Source organism: Phyllostomus hastatus, unplaced genomic scaffold, assembly GCF_019186645.2.
Source record: "Phyllostomus hastatus isolate PE091 unplaced genomic scaffold, TTU_PhHast_1.1 phas_scaffold_443, whole genome shotgun sequence".
Taxonomy (NCBI): domain Eukaryota; kingdom Metazoa; phylum Chordata; class Mammalia; order Chiroptera; family Phyllostomidae; genus Phyllostomus; species Phyllostomus hastatus.
The window spans coordinates 831,737-838,381 of NW_025334031.1; positions in this window are offsets into that span (position 1 = coordinate 831,737).

Below are 6,645 nucleotides of genomic sequence, written 5' to 3' on the forward strand. Positions count from 1 at the left end.
GCGGCAAGAAGCCCTCCCCCTCGCCCTGGTCCGACAGCCCTGGGGCTCTCACTGCTGAGTCGCTTCCAGAAAGCGAGGTCCTGGGGGCTCAGGCCCCTGGGCCCTGGGGAGCGAGCAGAAGGGCCCGGTGGTGCAGCTCCTTCCCGGAGGGGCTGGGGACCCAGAGGCCGTGGCTCCCAAGGAGGTGGCACAGGACTGAAGTGCTTCCGGTGAACGTGTGTGGGCACGTGTGTGAGCACATGTGAGCGAGTGTGTGCCTTTGAGCATCTGCATGGTGATTGCGTGTGAGTGTGTGTGAGCATATATGCATGCACGTGAGCACATGGTGATGCGTATGTGAACCTGTGAGAGTGTGGGGGGTGCGTGCAAGCACGTGTGAGGACGTGATGGCATGGAGTGCACGTGAGGTGTGCCGGGTCCCAGGGGCAAACACACGTGGCCTCGAGGCCTCACATGGGACTCGGGGAAAGGCACCACACCCAGACCAAGCGACTGGTCACAGTGTCCAAGGGACCCTCAAACAAGCAAGAAAGAAATCCCTTATTAAACCCGAGTTTCATGGGGAAACATGAACGTGGCAAAAATGCCAGTCTAGGGGGAGGCACAGGCAGACACGCTGCTCCTCCTCGCACAACCCAAAGAAGGACGACAACTAATTTAAAACAAAGAACAACCAGAACTGACAGAGAATGGAACTGTATGGAAGTCTGACAGCCAAGGAGTTAAAGAAGAAACACCCAGACCGGCAGGAGGGGCGGAGACCAGCAGCTGGGCGGAGAGGACTCTCGGCCAGGCAGCGGCTGGAGGAGCTGGCGGTCCCACATTGTCGCGCAGATAAACCGGGAGGAACAAGTGGGGAGCGAGACAGACCCACAACCCAGGGCCCCGGCTCGGGGAAATAAAGCCTCAAACCTCTGACTGAAAACACTTGTGGGGGTTGAGGCGGTGGTGGGAGAAACTCCCAGCCTCACAGGAGAGCTCATTGGAGAGACCCACAGGGTCCTAGAACGTACACAAGCTCACCCACCTGGGAATTGGCACCAGAAGAGCCCACTTTGCTTGTGGGCAGTGGAGGAAGTGACTAAAATCTGGTAGAGAGCGGAGCAAGTGCCATTGTTCCCTCTCAGACCCCTCCCCCATGTATAGCGTCACACCCAGAGACTGGGTTGCCCCGCCCTGCTGGACACCTAAGGCTCCGCCCCTCATACGAAACAGGTGCAACAAGACAAGACAAATGGCCCAAATGAAAGAACAGATCAAAGCTCCAGAAAAAATACAACTAAGTGATGAAGAGATAGCCAACCTATCAAATGCACAGTTCAAAGCACTGGTAACCAGGATGCTCACAGGATTGGTTGAATTTGGTCGCAAATTAGATGAAGAAATGAAGGCTATGCTACGTGTAATAAAGGAAAATATACAGGGAAAAAATAGTGATCGGAAGGAAACTGGGATTCAAATCAATGGTTCGGACCAGAAGGTAGAAAGAAACAACCAAACAGAAAAGAATGAAGAAACAAGAATTCTTCAAAAAAATGAAGAGAGGCTTAGGAACCTCCAGGACAGCCTTAAACATTCCTACATCTGAATCACAGGGGTGCCAGAAGAAGAGAAAAAGCAACAAATTGAAAACTCATTTGAAAAAATAATGAAGGAGAACTTCCCCAATCTGGCAAAGGAAATAGACTTCCAGGAAGTCTAGGAAGCTCAAAGAGTCCCAAAGAAGTTGGACCCAAGGAGGAACACACCAAGGCACATCATCATTACATTACCCAAGATGAAAGATAAGGAGAGAATCCTAGAAACAGCAAGAGAAAAGGAAAGAGTTAGCTACAAAGGAGATCCCATAAGACTGTCAGCTGATTTCTCAAAAGAAACCTTGCAGGCAAGAAGGGGCTGGAAAGAAGTATTCCAAGTCATGAAAGACAAGGACCTCCATCCAAGATGACTCTATCCAGCAAAGCTATCATTTAGAATGGAAGGACAGACAAAGTGCTTCCCAGATAAGGTCAAGTTCAAGGAGTTCATCATCACCAAGCCCTTATTATATGAAATGTTAAAGGGATTTATCTAAGAAAAAGAAGATAAAAATATGAACAGTAAAATGACAACAAACTCACTATTATTAACAACTGAACCTAAAACAAAAACAAAAGCAAACAACTAGAGCAGGAACAGACCCACAGACATGGAGATCACATGGAGGGTTATTAGCGGGGGAGAGGGAGGGGGAGAGACGGGGAAAGGGTATGGAGAATAAGTAGCATAGACGGTAGGGAGAAAATAGACAGGGAAGGAGGGTAAGAGCAGTGTAGGAAATGCAGAAGCTAAAGAACTTACATGTGCGACCCATGGACATGACTAAAGGTGGGGAATGCTGGTGGGAGGGGGTGTACAGGGCAGAGGGGAGTGAAGGGGGAAAATGGGACAACTGTAATAGCATAATCAATAAAGTATATTTTTTAACAAAGGTAAAAAAAATGCCAGTCTACCAGCCACTCGCCTGTGGCGAGTTCCGGAGACAGGGGCTCACGCCGCGGAGCCGCATGACCTTAATTATTAACGTTCGACATCGTTACTCGACGTGTTTCTCCCGCTCACGGGAGGACGGCGCTCTGCCCGCGAGGGGGGGACACGTGACGCGGCTCTGGGGGCGAGAGGCTGTTGGCTGGGCTCCTCCTAATGCGGAACACAAACAATAGTGGTCGTAAAAACCAAATTGAAAACATAAATAACGGGTCTCAGCACGAGGTGGGAGTGGGGCGGGGGGCGGGGCGGAGCCGTCTGTCATCAGACAAGTCAGCTCCCAGACAGCCCCACGGAGAGAGCCCTGGGGCCGCTGCAGCCACAGCTCAGCGGGCGCTGGCGGCGTCCCACGCCGGCTCGGCCGCCGTCACCAGAGGGGGCGGCGCGCCCCCAGGGCTCTCCGCTCGGGGCTTTGGGCGCTGACCCCCCCCACTCCCGCCGCCCTGCCCCGGGAGCCCCACATGGGGAAGGAGGGAAGGAGAGAAAGGCCCCACCGTGCCCCCCACGCCCCCACTGCGCTCTCCGCCTGTCCCCCCCATTCCCCTTGCTCTAGAAATAAACAAATAACATCTTTTTTTAGAAAGGACATGCCCCCCATCCTGTCCCGGCCTGTGTTTACCATTTTCAGTCGTGGTGAGAACGTGCACAAAGGTCGCCCCCCCCCCGCCCCGGAGCACGCTCAGTGGGCTCCTCGGTGCTGCCGGGTCCCCGAGTCTCCCCTCGGCGGTTTTCCCCCGAGGGGACGCCAGTGGGGGTGTGCAGCTGGGGGGGAGGGGCCTGGCGGTGCCTCCGCCTGCCCGGCACCGTCACCCCAGATGGTCCCGGAAACAAGGTGGGGGGCCCTGGACCTTGACCCCTCAGGCCAGAGATGCCGACATTCTCCAGACCCCTCCGCCCCTCCCAGTCACGACGTGTGGATGCCTCGCCAAGCTGAGGGGCACTCAGAGCCTCCTGGGGTCGCAGGGCAGTGCGCCCCATCTCTGAGTCATGGGAAAGGCCCCTGTCTTGCAATTGCCAGGCACAGACTGCTGAGCACCCCGTGCCTCCCCCGCCTGGCTCAGTTCCCCGGACCCCACCCAGGGCTGACCAGCCAGTGGAGCCAGGAAGGAGTGGAGACCGCTCTCGGCGGCCCCCAGGCTGAGCTGAGGGGGAGGGGCGACAGGTGGCAGGGCCCTGCTGCTGAGGGCCGGTTTTATTCCCGGGATGAGCAGAGGCCGTGAGGCTGCCCTCACTCCGCAGCCCAGCATCCGAGGGGCGTGGTCAAGGCTTTGCTGTGACAAGTGGCCCCAGGGCAGGCACTGACCTCCAGGACGGAGGACCCTGGGCCTCCAACGCCAGGAACAGGCCTGGGGAGGCTTCCCCGCCCACACCGCACTTCCTGCCTCTGCAGCCAGGTGCCCTTCCCTCTGCCCTGGGATCCGACTGCCCGCACCTCGCACCTCCACCTCGGGGCCAGGGAGGCGGGGCCAGGGAGGTGGGCCCACCCTCTCGGCTCCGGGCCCCTCTGTCCTCAGGTCCGATGGGCCACATTGCCTGGTGGATCCCAAATTACCAGGAGGCGGACCCACTGGGCCCAAGTAGCGGCACCCTGGTCCAAGGAGCCAAGGTCAGGGGTCACAGGGCCTCTGGTCCTGACACAGAGATCAGGGCGTGCACCTGGGGCAGACGACCCGGAGGTCCCCGCCGCACTGGAACCGAGGGACCGGTGGCGGCGAGCAGGGCCCAACAGCACAAACACGGACGATGTGCGGAGCCCACAAAGCGCCACGGCCAGCGTGGAAGGCCGAGCCACGGGCCCCGCGGGGGACTGGCCACACGCCCGCCAGAGAGGTGCTGATGTCGGTGGTTCGGAGCCGGCGGCCGGGAGGGAGAGCCGGGCGCCTCCTGAGACACACGGGAAAAGGGCGCGGGCAAGCGACTCACGGGAGAAACACGCGAAAGTTCACCAAGTACGTGAAAGCAGACGCCGGCCTCCCCGGCCGTGGGGGGCGACCACACAGCGCCCACGTGTACCAGAGCCACCAACCGCGAGCCAGTGCTGCCAGGGCGCACACCGTGGTCCCGTCACAGGCGGCGGGGCGGCGGTGCCGGACCCGGAGGGGCTGTCGGGTCGCCCGACTGTCAGAGGGCGACAGTGGCTCAGGACAGAGGGCTCCTGACGCCGAGTGCCCCGCCCTCGTTGCCCCGCGTGGGGGAGTGTGCGCAGGAAGGCGCTCAGAGAGGCGCGTTCTGACAGACAGAAGTGAGGGTCCTGCACATGGGGGCGTCACCCCGCCTTGCACAGTGTGGGGGTCGACCTGGCTGGCCACTGAGCTCAGGCCCGTGGTCAGACGCCCCCTGGGCGTGCCCGTGAGGTTCCTGATGGGGTGGGCGGTGGAGTCGGGGGTGGGGGGCTGAGTGAAGCCGCTGTGCAGTGGGTGTTGTCCGACTGGCCGGAGGCCGGGGTGGACCCGCAGGCCGACCCTCCGGAGCAAGAGGCAGAGCCTCCTCGGCTGGCCGGCCGCTGAGCCGGGGGGGCGGTCCCCTGTGGCTGTCCCCAGGCGCTGCCCCTTTCACCCTCCTGGGTCCCAGCCTGCTGACTGCGCATCCCGGATCTCCAGCCCCGTGGTCACATGGTCGGTTCCTCGTAGTAACCGCCCTTCTCTTCCTCCTCTCTCTGTCTGGTGGGCTCTGTTTCTCCAGAGCAGCCTGGCCTCACACGCAGTCCCGGGTGCCTGCACCTGCCCTGGCCGGGAGAGTGGTGTCACGGGAACCCGAAGGCCAGCAGAGGTGGTCACTGTGGAGCCGCAGCTGGGAGCCAGGGGGTCCCGGCCCGGAGGCTCCCCCACAAGCTCAGCACCTGCCTCGGGGGCTGACCTCCGGGCGGGTGGAGCAGAGGCCGTCAGCATCGGCAGTGTAGATAAGAGGTTTCGAGATGCCCGCTGCAGACGAAAGAAGAGGCAGAGTCCAGTGTGGGCTGCAGTCCAGCTGGGGCAGGTGGCCACTGTCAGGAAGGGGGCCCTGGTGGCCTCCTGGAGGAGATGACTGTCATGGGCTGAACCGCCCCCCACCATTCACCTAACCCTCAGCACCCCAGGGTGTGACCACATGCGTGTGGAGACGGGGCCTGACGGAGGTGAGGGCAGCAATCTGAGGTCAGCGGGGCAGGTCCTAACCCAGCACGACGGGGGGGGGGGTCGGTCAGAGGAGGAGATGATGTGGACACACGCAGAGGGGTGGCCCTGTAACCAGGAAGAGGGCCCAGAGGCCTCAAGAGGAGCCACCCTTGCAAACACCTGGGTCTTGAACCTCCAGCCTCCAGCACGGGGACAGTGGGTGTCCGTGGTCTGAGCCACCAGTCTGCGGGACTTTGGTACGGCCGCGCTGGCCAGCAGGGCCCCCGACTTGGACGGGAGCCCGCCGGGCACTGGAGGAAGGCCCTCCAGCCTGAGGGGCAGCGGTTCGGGGCCCTGAGTGGGCGGGTGCCCGGCACAGCAGCACCCAAGGGGGGGCCCAGGGGCCAGGGCCGTGGGGGACGAGGGCAGAGGTGGGGGGGACGGGAGCCACCACGGCTCTGTCCCTGGGGGGATGGTGGTGAGCCAAGGTGGGGCGGGCTGGCCCATTCTGAGAGGGTCCCTGGCGGGCGGCCGTGACCCCGTGAGAGGCCAAGGGCAGAGTCAGCTCGAATCTGTGTGGGTCCTGTCAAACCAGGCGAGGCAGGTGCGGCGGGCAAACTTCTAGAAAGACACCAACCACCAAAGCCAGCTCAACCCAAGCTTTAAGTCAAGTTTGCTCTTCTCGGGGTTCTTGAGAGTTCCTTGCCTGTTCTGGATACAAACGTCTGTTATCGGAGACGCGTGTTGCAAATACATCCTCTTCACCTGTGGCCTTCCACTGTCTTCATAGCGGCCTTCTGAAGCACGGAACTATTTCCTTCTGATAGTGTTCAAGCTCTCACTGTTTTCCATGGTAAGGTTTGGGCTTTGTAGCATCTCATAGGAAACAGTTTTGCCTTACCCAAGGACACAAGGCTTTTCCTGTGATTTTTTTTTTCTAGAAGTTTTACACGTACAGCTCTTACACTGAGCAGATGGCACCGTTTGTTGAAATGACCCCTCTCCTCCACAGGCAACCTTTGAC